This window comes from Sarcophilus harrisii, chromosome 5, assembly GCF_902635505.1.
Source record: "Sarcophilus harrisii chromosome 5, mSarHar1.11, whole genome shotgun sequence".
NCBI lineage: Eukaryota > Metazoa > Chordata > Mammalia > Dasyuromorphia > Dasyuridae > Sarcophilus > Sarcophilus harrisii.
The window spans coordinates 112,707,636-112,727,740 of record NC_045430.1 but is presented as its reverse complement, the minus strand read 5'-3'; the positions used below and the strand labels follow the sequence as shown (position 1 = coordinate 112,727,740).

Below are 20,105 nucleotides of genomic sequence, written 5' to 3'. Positions count from 1 at the left end.
CCTCCTCCCCCCAAAAATCTCAAGGAAAACAAAGTTTAAAAAAGTGTATGTTTTAATCTTTATTCAGACATAATCATTTCTTTTTCTGGATATGGATAACATATTTCATCATAATTCCTTCAGAGGAGGCATGAATCATTGTATTTTGCTAAGAATTGCAAAGTCATTTCCAGATAACCATCTCACAACATTGCTATTACCTTGTACACAATACATTTCACTTTGTTGAGTTCATGAAGGTCTTTCCAGGTTTTTCTAAGAGCATCTTGCGCATTGTTTTCTATAGAACAATAATATTCCAACATAATCACATACCATGATTTATTTAGCCATTCCCCAGTTGATGGACATCTCCTTGGGAAGCATTCAGGAAAGAATAGTATCTGTGAGATGAGGGTTGCCAAATCCTTTACGGGACAGCTTTCCACCTTTGTGTCCATGATCTATCTACCTAACTCTCAGCTGTGGCTCCAAGAAGTTGTAACCTGTACATCAACCATATCCCAGTAAACCTTTTTGTCAAACAAGCTACACCAGCCTTAGAGTAATTGAGGGTTTGCCAACAAGTTGGTGAATTAGGGAGGTGTCCACTCCAGGCATGGAAAGATTTCCCCTGGTGAAATGGGCAGATGAGAAAAATTTGTTCCAATGGCCATTAGGGCAAATGAAGCAAATGTTGTGGAGTGCTTAGAGTTTGGTTAGACATCTAAGACCCCAAGGTCATCCACGTGTCTTGAGTCATCACCTTTTTTCTTGACTTTGTCCTGCCACTAGACCATGGTGGCTTTAAAAAAGGGAGTGAGGCTGATGACTTCTTGCAGCTTTACCTCACTTGAATCCAATTTACTCATGAATCAAGACATTACCATACCATTTTACCATTTCTACCCCCAAAACCCTCTGGTAATGAGCAAGTGATGAAGCAACAGGTGGAGATACACTGGGGAAATGTAGTCACAATTCTGAACACAGGTGTCCCAGGTAATAGGATTGTCTTTTCACTGCCCTAAAATTATCTTCTTACCCAATTCTAGGCTGGGGTGTGAATTACATCTTGTAGTTGAAACACTAAAAATTGTACAAAAACCTCTGATAAGTTGATTCCACTCCCTATCAGTACATGGAATGTACACACACATATAGACAACCCAAAATCCAATAGACCTGAAAAAAGAACAGCTTTTGTTGTGAGATAACTCAACAATTATCAAATCCAAATGGTAACCCTAAGTGAAACAAGGTCCATAAATGAAGACCAGCTTACTAAAGCTGGACACATATTTTTCTGGAATGGCCAGGGAAAGGGAGGCTTGTGAAGCTAGTGTATGTTTTGGAATCAAAACTAATCTAGTAAACAAGCTTGTATGCCTTCTAAAAGGAATGAATGACAGGCTTATGACAAAGCAGTTGTCACTTGCAAAAAAATGCCATGTCACAATCATTGGTACCATTACAAACCTGATGCTGTCAAACAAAAAAATTTATGAAGACCTAGAAACCCTTATCATCAATGTTCCAAAAACAGGACTAACTTATAATACTGGGCGACTTTAATGCTATAGTAGGTTCAAACTACCAGATCCATGTCAGGGAGACCTTAGGAGGAATGGTATTGGAAACAGAAAAATCAAGACTTCTACATCATATAACCTTTTCATCATCCAACAATATTCCATTTACCTAAATGCATTAAAACTTCATAGATGCATTCCCACAACAAATGTTGTCATATAATAGACTACATGTTTGTTAGGAGAAGAGACAAATAGGATATGAGAATGACAAATGCAATGTGTGGTGCAAAGTACTGGACTAATCATAGACATTCTCTCAGAATTAAATATTTGCATTCAAAAAATTCTGCAGTCACAAGGCAAAGAGAGTACTAGAATAATTCATGTCAACAGATTAGAGTACTTCTCTGAGAAATATTTGTTGCTAACCTGAAGGGTAAGTTTCTTTGTTGCCAACTTGGAGTTAAGTTGAGTCAATATACAATTGGCAATAATAAAGCAGAAAAGGAGTGGACAGTTTGCAAGATTCTTGCTAGAGTCCTTCTTAACATACTGACCCTATACGTAGAAAAAAATCATCTGCCTGAAAGCCAGTGTGGCTTCAAAAGGGGCTTAGGAATAGTTGATGTGGTGTTTACTGCTTGACAACTCTAGGAGAAATGCCAGGAGTAGTATAGAGGTCTGTATACTATATTTGCAGATCTGACCAAGGTCTTTGACTCTCAGTCATAAGGATTTATGGAAAATTATGTCAAAATTTGGTTGCCAGAGAAGTTCATTAGTATAAAACATCAATTTACTTATGGCATGCTTGCCCAGGTTCTGGACAATGGGAAATGCTCCCAAATTTTCCCAGTTACCAGTGGAGTAAAAAAATGTTGTGTTTTTGCCCTCATGCTTTTTAGCATGAAGTTTCCAGCCATGTTGATAAACACCTTCAATGAAGACAAACATGGAATAAAAGTTGGCTACCATTCTTCAACTTAAAAAGGCTATGAACAAAAACTAAAGTGGAAGAGGTTTTGGTGCATGATTTTTTGTTTGCAGATGACTGGACACTCAATGCAGCCTCAGAAGCTGAGATACAAAAAAATATGGATTGATTCTCTGCTGGTGGTGCTAATTTGTTTTAACAATTAACACCAAAAAACACAGATACTCCATTAATCAGTACTACATCATTCATACATGAAACCATAAGCAAATAGTGAATGCTGTGGATAAGTTTGCTCACTTAGCAGTATACTTTCCAAAGATGTCCCCCTTGATAATGAGATTCAGCCTGCATCTCTTTAAATCTAAAAATGCTGTATCTCTCTAAATTTTTATTACACATTACTTTTGATGGAATTGAATGCATTGTCAGTGTTTGGGAAGCTCTAAAGGAAAGTGTGGAAGAGAAGGGGTATTACACTGACTACCAAACTAAAGGTCTGCAGACCCATTCTGCTGACCTCATTACTGAATGCCTACGAAACCTGGACAGTCTAGAACAACATCATATCAGAAAACTGAATCACTTCCATTTGAATTGTTTTAGGAAGATGCTGAGGATTATCTGGAAGAATAAAATACCAGACACAGGTCTTTTCTCAAACTAAACTACCAAGCATTCCAATTCTACTGCAGAGAGCTCAACTCCATTGAGCTGGTCAAACTCTTTGAATGTCAAATGTTTGCTTGTCAAAAAGATTATTTTATGGAGAACTCATGCAGGACAAATATTCAAAAAGTGGTCAGAAAAAGCAATACAAGGACACTTTCAAGAATTATGATAGGAACTTTAGAATTGATTGTATGACATAGCAAACACTTCCACAGGACCCCTTAGCAGGGAGCATCCTTATCCTCAGATACTGTGTTCTATGAGCAAAGCAGGCTTGAATTGGCTCTGAAGAAACATGAGCTGAGCAAAGTTAGAGTCTACCCCAAATTTTCATAGGGGACTATTTGAGTCCAACCTGTAATAGAACATTTAAGCTTGTATTTTTTGATCACAGTCAGCCACACTTAATAACTCAACCCTAATATAGTGATATGATTTTGGTCCTCTTTGAGGACAAAGGACAGAAACCAATCTGCATCCCCTCAATTCCAAATTCTTTGTCCTGAGAAAAGATTTGCTATAAATATTTTTGTGCTTGTAGATCCTTTTCCTTTTTTAAAATCTCTTTTGGAATTCATGTCTAATAGTGGTATTGTTAGTCAAAGGATATGCATGATTTTATAGCCATAGTTCATATCTTTTGATTATTTATCAATTGGTGAACAGCAGAGGACTGATCTGTATTTTGTTGTATCTCAGCTTTGGAGACTGCATTGAATGCACATTCATCTGCAAACAAAAAAAATTATGCACCAACATTCCCTCCACTTAGTTTTAATTTGTAGTATTTTCAAGTTGAAGACAGTATACCAGTGCCATGCCAGGAACCTGAATTGCTTCCATTTGAATTGTCTTAGGAAGATTCTGAAGATCGCCTGAAGATAAGATACCAGGTTCTAATGTCCTTTCTCAAACTAAACTGCCAAACATTCCAACTCTACTGCAGAGAGCACAACTTTGTTGGGCTGGCCACATTTTACAAATGCCAAATGTGCTCTTGTCAAAAAAGATTATTTTATGGAGAGCTCACATAGAGCAAGCACTTTTCAGATGGCCAGAAAAAATGATACAAGGACACTTGAAAGGTCTCTCAACTTTAGAATTGATTGAGTGACATGGGGGATGGTGGCACAGGATTGCCCAACATCAGACAAAGTGCTGTACTATATGAGTAAAGCAGAATTGAATTAGCTCAGAGAAAACATGAGGCACACAATTATAATGTCTACCCCAGATGTTCATAGGGATTATTTGTGTCCTCCCTGTAGCAGAGCATTCCAAGCTCATATTGGTCTGATCGGCCACACTGTAAATTAACTCTAATGTAGAAATGTCATTTTAGTCCTTTCTGAGAAATAAAGGACAGCAACCTATACTGCTACTTTTGTTTTTCTAAGTCCATCCTTCAGATTATGTCTAGTCTAAAGCAGATGACCCTCAAAGAAATGACTCAGGTATTAGAATGACTGATGAGTTAGTCCTGGATCTCCTTTTGCATTTTGGGTTCAAAGAGTAAATAACAGCGAATAAGCAAGCATGGATGGGTTGTGATAATCATAAATAATCTCTTCTCACAAATCCTCCTCTTTTCCAAGTCTCAAGTCTTTCTATTATCCAAAAGCCCATCCCTGCATGTGAAAAAAAATATTTTCCCCAAAAGTATGCAAGATTATACTTTTGTGAAAAATTTAAATATCTGTGCAAGTTTGACAATTTACAGGTCATGTGATGAATAGGGTGCTCAATTTTAAATAAGAAATACCTAAGTTGGCTTAGCTGTACCAGATCTAAAATTATATTATAGAGCAGCAGTTACCAAAACCATTTGGTATTGGCTAAAGAATAGATTAGTTGATCAGTGGAATAGGTTAGGTTCAAGGGATAAAACAGTCAACAAATATAGCAACCTAGTCTTTGACAAACCCAAAGACCGCAGCTTTTGGGATAAGAACTTACTGTTTGATAAAAATTGCTGGGAAAATTGGAAACTAATATGGCAGAAACTAGGCATTGATCCACACTTAACACCGTACACCAAGATAAGGTCAAAATGGGTTCATGACCCTAGGCATAAAGAATGAAATTATTAATAAATTAGAGGAACACAGGATAGTTTACCTCTCAGACCTGTGGACCAAAGAAGAACTAGAGATCATTACTGATCACAAAATAGAAATTTTCGATTATACCAAACTGAAAAGTTTTTGTACAAACAAAACTAATGCAGACAAGATTAGAAGGGAAGCAATAAACTGGGAAAATATTTTTACAGTCAAAGGTTCTGATAAAGGCCTCATTTCCAAAATATATAGAGAATTAACTCTAATTTATAAAAAATCAAGCCATTCTCCAATTGAAAAATGGTCAAAGTGATATGAACAGACAATTCTCAGATGAAGAAATTGAAACTATTTCTAGTCATATGAAAAGATGCTCCAAGTCATTATTAATCAGAGAAATGCAAATTAAGACAACTCTAAGATACCACTACACACCTGTCAGATTGGCTAAGATGACAGGAAAAAATAATGATGATTGTTGGAGGGGATGCGGGAAAACTGGGACATTGATGCATTGTTGGTGGAGTTGTGAACGAATCCAACCATTCTGGAGAGTAGTTTGGAACTATGCTCAAAAAGTTATCAAACTGTGCATACCCTTTGATCCAGCAGTGTTACTACTGGGATTATATCCCAAAGAGATATAAAGAAGGGAAAGGGACCTGTATGTGCACGAATGTTTGTGGCAGCCCTTTTGTAGTGGCTAGAAACTGGAAATTGAATGGATGCCCATTAGTTGGAGAATGGCTGAATAAATTGTGGTATATGAATATTATGGAATATTATTGTTCTGTAAGAAATGACCAACAGGATGATTTCAGAAAGGCCTGGAGAGACTTACACAAACTGATTCTGAGTGAAATGAGCAGGACCAAAAGATCATTATATACTTCAACAACAATACTATATGATGACTAGTTCTGTTGGATCTGGCCATCCTCAGCAACGAGATCAACTAAATCATTTCCAATGGAGCAGTGATGAACTGAACCAGCTACGGCCAGAGAAAGAACTCTGGGTGATGACTAAAAACCATTACATTGAATTCCCAATCCCTATATTTATGCCCACCTGCATTTTTGATTTCCTTCACAAGCTAATTGTACAATATTTCAAAGTCTGATTCTTTTTGTACAGCAAAATAACGTTTTGGTCATGTATACTTATTGTGTATCTAATTTATATTTTAATGCATTTAACATCTACTAGTCATCCTGCCTTCTAGGGGAGGGGGTAGGGGGGTAAGGGGTGAAAAACTGGAACAAGAGGTTTAGCAATTGTTAATGCTGTAAAGTTACCCACGCATATAACCTGTAAATAAAAAGTTATTAAATAAAAAAGAAAAAAAAAAGAAAAATAAAAACAAGCTAATTGTACAATATTTCAAAGTCTGATTCTTTTTGTACAGCAAAATAACGTTTTGATCATGTATACTTATTGTGTATCTAATTTATATTTTAATATATTTAACATCTACTGGTCATCCTGCCCTCTGGGGAGGGGTGGGGGTAAGAGGTGAAAAATTGGAACAAGAGGTTTGGCAATTGTTAATGCTGTAAAGTTACCCATGCATATAATCTGTAAATAAAAGGCTATTAAATTAAAAAAAAAAATATCTAAGTTTACATCCTGCCTCAGAGTTACTAGTTCTGTGACCCTGGACAAGGCAGCTAAATCTATGCAGTTTCTTCATCTTTAAAATAGAGATAATAACAGAACCTGAAATATAAGAAGATAAAATGAGAAAACATGTGCAAAGACTTTTTCAAATCTTAAAGTGCTATAAGCATGATATTATTAACTATAATTGTTATAGAGTTATATAGAAATATAATTTTAAAGACAAGTAAGCATACTTATGTTGTAAATGTTTAGCTCAGTTATTTTACTAATTGTTCTCTATGATGTGTAATAAAAATCTACTAACTGTAGTTCATTTTGGTAATTTGTAGACCTCTGTATCAAGCAATATTCCCTTTCTAAGACAGTTGAAAATATTAAGGAAATAAACAATTAAGAAAATTCATTGATATGTAGGAGCTTATCTCCTACAGAAGATAGAGCAGATATACAGGTAAGTAGAAAAAAAGTAGAAATAAATGAATGTAAAATGATTTCATAAGTAGAGAGCAATAAGAGTTGTCAGATGGCAGTTCATATTCTTTGTAAAAATAAAATTTTAGCATTATTTTTATTGTTTTATATCACCAAAATTCTTTCTATAATAACTCCTACTCTTCTTTCACAAAATCCCACATGACACCATTAAAAAAAAGAAAACCAAAACCAAAAAAAGAAATAAATCAATACAAATGATTATGACATTAAAAAGCTATGAAAATATGTTCAATATATATAAATGCTAACTCCGGAGTAGTTCCCTGGAGGCCTCAGGAACAGACGGAGTCAGGATAAATAAAAGTCCTTGGTCTTTAGGGGGAGAAGTTAAAGAAGCACGTAAACTGCCAGGACTTTTGCCAAAGATCTTTTCTCATTTCTGGAGTCTAGAATCTCCACCTTTCTCCTCCTACTTCTGTGGTCAAATGAAGTCTTACATCTCTCACCCCACCCTCTAATCCTTGTCTATGATTATCTTAACATCAAACAAACATTGAGCCAGCACCAATGGTGAGAAGAGCCATTTTCCCAAACATATGCTAATAAAGTCATTGTCAAATAGGTAATTAGCCTTAAGTGCTGGGTTGTCTGATTCAAGCATACCTTTTTGGAGTTTCATCCCTTTACATATAATAAAACTGTGGACTTCCCAGTTCTATATTAACAAGTAGTGTGAAAGTATCTTCTTGTATCCCTTCTTTGGTGTCATTTGTGGTGTTTTTTATAATTTTACAACATTTGCTTTTGATTTTTACGATAATTATTTCCATTTACATTATTATGGTCCATATGTACATGTTTTATTTATTTCACCTAAAATTATGTAAGTCTTCCATACTTCTTTGTACTTATTTTACTTATCATTTATTAGTCCACAATTGTATTACATTGCATTCATTTATGGCAATTCATTTAGTCACTTCTCAATTGGTAGAAATATACTTTCTTTATAATGTTGTTGTCATGAAAAGTAATGCTAGGATATTCTGATATCTATGGAACCTTTATCACTGATGTCCATGAATAATAGGTAGAAATTAAATTATCTTCTTATTCTAATTGTAAATAATTTTTTTGAATTACACGTGGTGTAGAAAGAATTGTTGGAAACAGCAGACATTGTATAAATATGTGATTGATTAATCTGATCACCTATGTCTAGCTTATCATCTATCCTTGAATGAGTACCCAAAGAAAAATTAAAAGATATGTATATATTTAATATTAATATAATGATATGATATATATATATTAAATATTATCAAAGGACTAAACTGAATATACAAACTGGAGAGCAAGCTTCATTTTTAGAAAATCATCAAGAATATTTTAAACAACTATGTAATAGTAAATGCAAGACAAAGCAAGAATTGAAAAATAGTAAAAGATAGTAATGTGTTATAGTATCTATTCAAAAATAGGTTGAGTAATACCATTTTATATTCCTGTTATATAGCCATAAAAATACTCAGCATGAATTCCACTTACATAGGTATAGCATTATATATACACGCAGTTATGCTCAGGCAACAAAAGCTTCAAATGGTAGACCTTAGTTCATACCCCTATCAAAGAGAAATAACAATAATTATTACTTTTTTAAAAAATAATAATTAATTTTTAATTACTATAATTATAACTTAAAATAACATACTCACTTTCACTTGTACACTTCCAATACTTTCTCTATTCTTTATCTTCACTCACCAGTCTCCTTATTAGAGTTATGCCTCTGCATTTTTATATTTTTTGAAATCTTTTTTGTGCTTTAAAGTTCAGGTCAAATGCTACTTTTTCCACCAAACTTTTATATATCCCCAAAATCAAAAATTGTCTTTCTTTCCATTAAATGTATATGCCATTCTTTTACCTTTCATCTGTTCTTAGTATAGTCAATTCTTTCCTATAATTATTTTCATTGTTATTACTTATTTATTTTAATCTCTTGCTTATTTGTGTATCTCTTATGTCTCCACAGTTACTGTGTAAGTTCTATAAAAACAGGAACCATTTCTTAATCTTGTTTCAATTATCCCAAGTGGCTACACAGTGCATTGTAATTAAATGATTGTTGCATGAGTCAAATTGAATAATTAATATTAAATCCTTTGGGATGTAAAAATACCATGAAAATTTTTTAAATTAAATTTTATCTTGTTTTATTAAAAAACATTTAGGTTTTTCTCCCTATCAATTTCTCTCCTATTTCCATTCAAGAAAAAAGAAAACAAAAATCTGCATTACAAACCTGTTCACAAAAATAAAATAAATTCCATCATTGGCAAAATACATTCCAACAGCAATTATGTCTCAATCAACAGTCTGAATTCATCACTTCTCTATTAGAATATGGATATAAAGTGACATTATTAGTCCTCTGAAATTGTGGTGATCACAATATCTCTGATCAGAGATCCTAATTTTTTAAGATGTTTGCTTTACAATATTGTTTGCATTGTTTCTATTGTTCTGGTTTTGCTCATTTCAATCTGCATTATTTCATGCAAGTTTTCCCAAGTTTGTTTGAAACCTCCCCTTCATCATCTCTCATTCCTAATATTGTTACATTTATACACCATTATTTGTTTATGCATTCACCAATTGATGGGGGCCTCCTTGGTTTTCAGTACTTTGTCACTTCAAAAAGAAATAGAAATAAATACTTTTGAACATTATTGTCGACTAAATAATGTTTCTTATTGCTCCTTTTCTCCCTTTTCTGTCTTATTTTACTGTTGAATAAAATATATTTCCTTATTCAATTGTATGTGTATATCTAATAATTTGCTTTTGAATAGCTCACATGAGAATGAAGTTAAAATGTCATATATTTTCCTCTTCCTCATTTTGTAAATAGAATTCTGCTTGAACATCCTGATTATATGAATCTCCCTCTTCCCTACATTACCTTATGAATGTATTTATCTACCCCTCTCTTTCTATACTTAATTTAAGTTGATTAAAACATAATACAATCATTCTCGAACCATCATTCTTAATATACTGACTTGATGACCAGACATGAATACAGAGTTCAGAGAGGACATATGTCTTCATTCCATATTAAAATGGGCATATTTATCTCATTAGTGTATTATGATGGTTCATTCATGTTTACTTTTTCATGTTTCACTTGATTTCTACTTTTGTACCACAAATTTTCTATGAAGATATGGTATTTTCATTAGGAGTTGTTGGAAATCCTTGATTTTCATAAAGATCTATTTTGCCTTTTAGATTTTTACTCAATATTTCTGTATATTATCCCTGGCAATGAGCCTAAATGTTTTGTTTTTTTTGAATGTTATATTCCAAGCACTCTGATCTTTTATAGGATAATTGCTAAAATCATGTGAGATAGTGACTATGGTTCCATTTAGTATAGCCTAGAGATATTGCAAGCAAATATAAAAATATGGTAAATGTATCCTTTACATGATGCTAATAATAATAATATTAATATTAATCAGCTCAGGGAGCACCAACAAAAGATCCAAAAACCAAATGGAAACTTAGCAGTGAAATCTTAAATAATGAATGGATCAAAGAACAAATTAGAAACCATTAATAATTATGTGAAAGAATATAATAATTATGAAACAAAATGCTAAAGTTTTGTGATAGAGCAAAAGGAGTGCTCAGTGGAAAAATCATAGTGTTACAATTTATATATTAGCAAAATAGAAAAAGAAATTATTATTTAACTGAATATCCATTTTAAAATTTAAAAAGCCAAAAATTAAACAAATATAAAGCAAGTAGAAAAGATCTTTAAAATTAGAGGAGAATAGTTAAATTGGAAACTAAAAAAAGCAAAGAAATCATAAATAAAATGAAAACTTGGTTCTTTCTTTTTAAAAATATTAATTTTGAATTCGCAGCCAGAATCCATCAATTTCCTTATTGCAGGTAGATAGTACTTTTTCATCATAAGCTTCTTGGAACTAATTTTAATCATTATATTGATTAGAGGAACCAACTCTTTTATGATTGATTATTAAAACATACATGTATTGCCATTTTTCTGAATCCATCCCCCCATCATTTCTCACAACACAATAATACTTCATTACAATAATATTTTACAGCTTTCTAAACCAATATGTAACTTATGAACAATCCCTTTATTCCCACTACTTTGCCAACTGGAAAAAAAAGAGATACTATAAATATTTTTGTGCAGATAGGTGCTTTTCCTTTTTCTTTGAGTTCTTTAGGATACAGACCTTATATTTGGTATGTATGTATAGTTTTATCACCCTTTAGCACTGGTTCCAAATTGTTTCCCAGAATGGTTATATCAGTTCACAATTCCACAAATAGTTTAGTAGTTTATCTACTTTACCCACAATCCCTCCAGCTTTTCCATTTCTGATAACGATGAGTTGATACCTCAGAAATCTTTTAATTTGTCTTTTGTTAATCAATAGTAATTCAAAGCTTTTTTTATATGAATATAAACACCTTTCATTTCTTCTGAAAGTTCCTATTTATATCCTGTGACTATTAATTGGGAAATGGTTTTTATTTTTTATAAATTTGACTCAGTTCTATTTTATTATTGTTCTTCAGTTATTTTCAGTCATGTCCAAATCTTTATAGTTCTATTTAGGATTTTCTTGGTATTTTCACTGGAGTGATTTGCCATTTCCTTTTCCAACTCATTTTGCAGATGAGGAAATTGAGGCAAAAAGTTAAGTGATCTTCCTAGAGTCATAGTGCTAAAAAGTGTCTGATGTCAGAGTTGAACTCAGGAAGATAAGTCTTCCTGATTCTGTACTTTACCCACTGTGCTATGTGGCTGCCTAGTATATCTCCCAAAGATCAAGATTGCTACTCCTGCTCCCCTCCCTTTTTTATCTTCAACTGAAGGATATTAATTTTAATTCAGCCTTTTCTTTAAACTCTGTGCATGTCTTTCAATTTCATATGTGTCTCTTTAAAACATCCATGATTTCTCTATCTACGTTAACTCCTTTTAAGTGTCCTAATATTGATGAAGTTCTTAGGAATCACATGTATCATCTTCCTATTATGTAAACAAAGCTTAACTTTTTTGGGCCCCTTTTGATTACTTTTACATGTTTTTCTTTTTATATTGAGTTTTCTGTTTGAATGTCAAATCTGTGCAGCTCTGATTTTTTCACCAGAAATGTTTTAAAGCCTTCTATTTGAATAAATATTCAATTATTCCTCTGAAGGATTATACTTAGGTTTTCTGGACAGATTATTCTTGGTTGAAATCCTAGTTCTTTTCTATTTCAGAATTATTGTATTTCAAGCTCTCTGCATCTTTAAGGTAAATCACTAAATCTCATGTAATCTTCACTGTGACCTCATGTCAATTGAATTTCTTCCTGGCTACTTGAAGTAGTTTTCTTTGAGTTGGAAGTTCTGGAATTTAACTATTAATTCCTCTGAATTTTCCTTTTGGGATCACTTTAAAAAGATGATCAATAGATTCTTCTTTTAAGCGTTATTCTGCTTTCTGGTTCTATTGTATAAGGGCAGTTTTCATTTATAATATCTTAAAATGTGATTTCTAGTTTCTATTTTTATCATGGATTTCAGATAGTCCAAAAATTTCCTAATTTATCCTTCCTTAATGTAAATTCCAGGCCAGCTCCCTCCTCTCCATGAGATATTTTATATTTTTTAATTTTTAAATTTTTTTTATTGATTTTTAAGGGTGTCTCATGAAGTCATTAGCTTCCACTTACCCAATTCTAGTTTTAAAGAATTTTTGTACCTTCCTTTCCATTTGGCCTATTCTGCTTTTAAGTAGTTCTTTCTCCTGTTAAATTTTGGGCCTCTTCACCATTAAAACAATTCAATTTTTTTTAACACTATTGTCTTCAACTTATTTTTTAAATAAAATGTTAATTCTCTTTTCAGATTTTTTTTTTACATTACTTTCATTTCTTTTCCCAAACTTTCCTCTGACCCTTTAATCTCTTTCTTCAAATCTTCCAGGAATACTTGTGAGGCTTGGATCAAAATGGTATTTGTCTTTGCAAGATATTTTTGGCAGCTGTTTGTGTTTATTTGAATTTATTTCTTGGTCTTCCCTGCCCTCACAATTGCTTTTTACGGTTAAATTCTTTTGTTGTTTTTGTTGTTTTCTCATTTTTCCAATCTATTCCTTAATTTTGAACTCATGTCAGAGTTGGGCTCTTTTCATATGAGTATGGGAAAGCACTATACCAAGTTTTAGGCTTTTACATGCTGCTCTTTTCAGAGAGAGTCTTGAGACCTGCAAGTTTTTGATGCTTCCAAAGTGATGTGAAAAGTTATCATTCCAAGGTTATGGTCACTGCTCTCCTGGTCTACATCCAGGAAGAACCTCTTGTCCCCTGCAGCCACAAATGCTAGTGTCCTCTTTGACTTGGAACTGCAGCTAAGGACCCTGCCTTTTTAGAGCAACCACCAGACTCCTCTCCACTTTTGAACTGTGACCCAGAACTGAGTTTTTATCAGTCATTACCAGCTGAACTTGAGGAAATTCAGATGGATAGACTAATCTACCATCTTTCTTTCACCTCCTCTTTAAGTTATATTATTTAGAAGATAAACACTAATAAATTTTTAGTCAATCTGATTATAAAAAGGAAGCTAGATAATCAGAGCAATAAAATACGAATAAGCAAAGCACAAATGTAATCACAACAAAATCAAAAGAATTTTAAAAAATGAAAACCAATTTTTATAGTTACGTGTAAACAAAACTTAGAACACAAAAAATAGAGGAATAACTTCAAAAATATAAAATATTCAAGTAGATAAAAGCCGAAATATAGATTTCAAATGATTTAAATAAATAATGAACTCAATAGAATTTAAGTAATTCTCAGAAAAGAAGATAAAACTTGCTGTAAAGGAAGCACCAAACAGAAAAATTCCTGGATCATATGGATTCCCAGAATTCCATGAGATTTTTAAAGAACAAATTATTACTTATCCCACATAAATTATTCTCAAAAATTGAGAAAGAAACCAGAATCATTTTATAAAATTACATTTTATTATTGTTTAGTCATTTCATTCATGTCCAACTTTTTATGACTCCATTTAGAATTTTCTTGGCAAAGATACTGGAGTGATTTTCTGTTCTCCAGTAAATTTTTTAGATGAAAAATGGAGGCAAACAAGGATGAGTGACTTTTCCAGCATCACACAGCTAGTACTAAGTGACTGAGGGAAGTTTTGAATTTGGGTCTTTTTGACTCTAGGGCCAATATGCTATCCACTGATTAACAAATCAATATTTCTTTTGAATATTGGTTCAAAGATGTATAAATAAAATTGAAATACAGTTCTGTAAAACAGAATACAATGATTTATTCAAGAAGGCTAGGCAGGGAAGGATGGCCAATGTTAGAACAACAATTAGTTTAATTAATCATACTAAAAACCCAAATACCCTAAAATATATGATTATCACAAAGAATCACAAAGAATTTCAAAGTGACACTTGTTTATGTTTTAAAATGAACCAACAAAATGTGATTGTGTGTGTGTGTGTGTGTGTGTGTGTGTGTGTGTAAGGAAAGTAGGATGCTCACTCTCCCTACTCATTTTTGGTATTGTTCTGTAAATTCTGGCATTATCAAAAAAGTAAAGAAACCACAACTATAATAATAGATAAAAAGGAGAAAAAAGCTTTTCTTACTTTCTAATATAATGGCATAGTTGGAAATTTCTAGAGCATCATCCAAAATACTCATTGAAAAGATTAATAACTTCAAGAGATTTCCATACTAAAAAAATAAATCTCAAAAATTAATTGTCTAATATAATAATAATAAAAACTCAAGAGCCTATAATGGAAAGGGAAATTCCATCCAAAATAATTACAAAAATACATTAAGAATCTGGACATCAAATTGCTCATCTAATAAAAATTTATATAAATTAAATTTTTAAATGTTCCTTAAGGAGATCAAGAACAACTTCAATGTCTGGAAAATAATATTTAGTACTCATAGTTAGTCCATGACCCATATAACAAAAATGATAACAATATTAAGGTCATTTTACATACAACACAAAACCAATCAAATAAAAAAGGTATACTTTGTGCAACCTTGATAAAATAATAATAAGATATTTTTGAGGTTAGACTTGAACTTGTGTTCTTGAAACCAAGATCAGTACTCTATCTACTGCAGTAATTAGCTGCCTCCATACATAATTATTGCAACATTATCCATGGAAAGAACAAATACACACACATCAAAAATAAGTAGGGTGCTATAAAGAAAGAGGACATTAAAAAAGAGTTTGGAGAGAAAACTCCAAACCCCCAGCTTTATGGAGATTGAAGTTTATAGATGTTCCACAATACATATATTTTGGAATTTTTTTTAATGTAATGATAGGTTTTGCTGGTTTTCCTCATTTTTTCATAAGTTGAGAAGATATAAATTTGCAGCCTGCATAAGATTCTCATTAATTATGTGCCCCTGACAAAGTTACTTAACTCATAAAGAGATAATAGCAATATAATCTATGATTTTGGTATCAAATTACATATACACATACAATAGCTAGATAGAAAGATAGGCAGATAGATGGATACATAGATATATCCATAAATTTACATACAAATATATCTATGTCAAGATATAGGAAGAGAAAGTGTGAATAAAACTTTCTGAAACTTGAAGTTTCATGTTAATCATAGCTGTTATAATGATTGATGAAAATGATAGTATTGGTGGTGATGATGATGATGAAGAGGTATAGAAGCTTGATAAGAATCAAGATTATATGTTAAAATGTGTGTTCTTATGCTTGATGCCTCTAAAAAGAACAATTAAGATATTTGAAAGTGATTTTTATAAAATCCAAGCTATTGCTGTAAGACAGAAATTCCTAAATGAGGATTCATATTCAACACAGAGTTTAAAATATTTTTACTTAGGCTTCTCCCTCTGATTATCAAACTGAATCTGTATCACTTCAGGAAGCTGCCTGACTGGCACTGAATCGGGTATCTATCATTATAGGAAGCCTTGTTTAAAAGATAACTTATTCCATGGGAGTTGGAGGGATAGTTGAAGGAACAGAGAAAGTGGTACCCAAAGGAAGTAATAGCCCACATAAATAAAGTTGGTAGCATAGGAGGAATGACTTTACTTTAATTATCTACTTTACCTACCTGCCCAAGAGCAAGCACTCCATTACAGTCAATAATAAAACAAAAGAATGGAAAATTTAGAACAGGAGACCATAAGACCTTAGAATAAGCTATAGAATGGTCCTCAAAAATGGATCATTTTGTTCAATATTTCATAGATTGGTGCGTCTTACATTTATGACCTAAGAGTAGAAATTGCCTAGGATCTCCCCTTTCTGATTAATGTTATGAAGGGTAGGCAAACCTATTTGATGCTTCAGTCTTTTTTATCCCTATCATTTGTTTCAAAGACTTTCATTTGAAGACAGTTCATTTGTCAATGAATGAATATGAATGCTAGTTGCAGAAATATTACATTATTCTTATTTTGATCTTTCTGCTTTCTTTGATTGATCTATTTAAAATACATCCCCCATTTTTTTTGTTTTTGTAATCTAATTACTTTTGGGACAAGTTGCAAATATTGCAGGGAAAATAATCTTGTCTAAAAACAAACTATATAAAAATTAATTTGACAGCTTAATCTTTTTTTGCTATATGATTATGTTTATTTTTCTTAAGCTTACTTTGTGTGACTGGTTTTCATGGCAAATAGTCCCTTTATGTTTTGCTTACTCAAAAAAATGAAAAAATTAATTACTTTTAATGAAATTTCTTTTCTTATTGAATTTTTTAATGATTCCTATGTTTAACTTTGTATATTACATGTTATCATGGGTTGAAGAATGATTAACTTAATTTTTTGCAAGTTTATTTAATATTTACTTATTTGTTTTTGTGGTGATTTCTGATTTAATCAGTTTGAGGAACTCCCAGCATGGAAATTCCTTCTAAACAAATTTGTTTTAACAAGTCATAACCTAAAGTCTTTGAGAGAAAGATGCCTGCAGCATTGAGGACTTGGATTTGTATATGATCTCACAGCTGTGCAGTGTCAGAAACAGGATTTTAACCCAGGTATTCATAAACTGAAGAAAAGCTTTCCATACCCTTCACCACATTTTTTTGTGAGCAAGGAAGCTTTGTGATTTAATTTATTTATTCTTAGTATATAAATGGATTCCTGAAAGATTTTTTGTTTAATGTTTTAGTTCTAATGCTGATCATCACATTTCTGGACAAGTTAACTTTGGAATTTATCTCTCAAGATATATGTATCTTTGTATCCTTTGTATTTGGTGTGCTGTTTTTCAAATTCTGAAGAAATTTTCTTCTATGATTTCCTGAATTGCATTAACCAGAGCGTTTAAAATTTTAAGTGGGTCTTTATTTATTTATTTATTTTGCTTTTTAACTTATGATTTTCAGATAATCACTGAGCAGTCTGTCTTCAAGGAGAGATGCCTTGGCTTAGAAAGGTCTCAGATTTTCCTTCAATCTTGACTTTTTACTTTTGATAATCTTTTTTTTAACCACTACATTTTTTTAGTTCAAACTCTATAATTCTATCTTTGTCTCTGTTTCTTCCTATCCATCTCTGTGTCTCTTTGTCTCTCTTCATGTGTGTCTCTGTCTCCCTCTTTCTGTCTCTGTCTCTCTGTGTCTCTCTGTCTCCCTCTGCTCTCTCTCTGTATTTCTCTATGTCTTTCTGTCTCTCTGTCTCTGTCTCATTCTCTGTCTTTTTGTCTCTTTCTCCCTTTTTCTTTCTCTGTCTCTCTGTCTTTCTCTCTGTGTCTCTCTGACTCTCTCATCTGAAAAAGCATAATGTAAAAAGCACTGAATTAAGACTCAAGAGAAATGGGTTGAAATCTCAATCTATCACCATCTGTCTGCCCTTATAACTACCAATTCATGAGGCAATCTCATCTATGGAATCTTTTAAAGAAAATATGAATGAAAGAAATACTTCATGAAGACATGACTAAGTCATAAACAAGCTAACAGAAATGCTCTACATCTCTGCCATCATACAAATGACTGAAAAGTACACAAAGGAAGAGCCCAAACAAAAGGGAAAAGGAAAGTGGAGAAGAGCTGGCCCTGCTCAGATTGGGAAGGCAAAGGAAGAAGCCACAGCAATGGAGTTTTAGGTAAAACTTTCCTATTGATCAATTATATGACCAATGTCTTTTTTAGTGAATACATCACTACTGTTTTAACAATTATGCTGCCAATATTATGGTAAATAAAAAATATATCAATTTGAATTTATTGGATACAGCAGGCCAAATAGACTATGATCGATTTTGTCTCTTGTCCCATTTACAAACATATGTATTTTAACTTGCTTTTCTCTTGTAAATCCTGCATCATATGAAAATGATCATGAAAATAATATCCTGAAATGTAACACCATTGTCCTAATATTCCCATAATTCTAGTGGGCACCAAACTTGACATTAGAGATGATAAAGACATGATTGAAAAATCTAAAGGAGAAGAAGATGACTCCAATTACTTAGCCACAGAGTTTAGCCGTGGCAAAGAGGATTGGTGCTGTAAAGTATCTGAAATGTTCAGCATTCCCATAAGCAGGTCTCAAGACTGTTTGATAAAGCTATTAGAACAAGATTTTTGCCCTTCGCCTGTCAAAAAGAGGAAGAGAAAATGTTTGTTGTTGTAAATGTTGTAGCCCTGCCCTATTTCCTTTTGAATCTTTGTAAGTTTTGCTTAAAGAGTGGGGCATTCATTCAATGCCAAATTTTTGTTACAAATGAGTTTTTCCCCAATAAAACCTTCTGAACTAATCACAATTTCATGGCTTTATTTAAAAATGATTTTTTTAACATTCTATTACAACTAAATCCTAAAAATTATATACTAAAAACTTGTTTTTTGAAAATCCTTTTCTTGCTCATATTAAATGTTACCAAAATATCCACTGTACTAAGTTGCATTGTTGTAATATAAACACTTTAACTATGTTTTAAAGATCTTTCTCTTTAAGAAGCAGGAAATTTAAAAATACTTTCTAAATCATTTTTCATATATATATATATATATATATATATATCAAACAGTATAGTGTACTTAGTAAAAAAATGTTTAATACATCAAAAATTTATCAACCTAAGTTCACTATATAATATTATACTGCATATCAAAATGGAATATGGATAACACAACTATGATCTTTGAATCATGCTAATGCTTTCTACAGTAAAGCTGCTTTCAAGAATCAAGCTTTTACTGTGATTTCAAACAGAGGTTCCATGTATGTTTTTATTAATGGACAATTCTTCTCTTTAACATAAATATTTTGGTTAGATTATTTGAAATATTTGGTTTCACCAAGAAATAAAGGCAGTATTTTGACATATTCTGGAATCTAGGATTAATTTACACTATATTGTATACTAAGTGGAAAACTGAGTAAATTTTGTCACAGGTAGAATGTTTAAAAAGCAGAATAGTTAACATCTGTCAAATGCATTAGATAAGAAAGATTGATGTTCTAGGTTACTGTTTTGTTTCTAAGATTTTCCTTTTTCTTCTTTTTCCCTCCCTCCAAGTAAGGCATTCATTTACTACAACTCTGAATTAGCCATTCACATAGTTGCAAACTTGGAAAGTGCTTTTTTTCATTAAAACTTTTCTTACTAAGGAATATTACTCCATTTATATTTTAAAACCTTTTTGATTATGTATTAGAACTTTGCCTTTTAGTAATTTAGAAAAAAACACTTTCTTTTCACATTACCTTTTTTCAAACTATTACATGGTTTATT

General features: G+C 32.2%; 1 pseudogene; it reads left to right on the top strand.

The window, feature by feature from the left end:
* Positions 1-2,818: 2,818 nt before the first annotated feature.
* On the top strand, positions 2,819-18,929 carry LOC100924247 (annotated as a pseudogene).
* Positions 18,930-20,105: the final 1,176 nt, after the last annotated feature.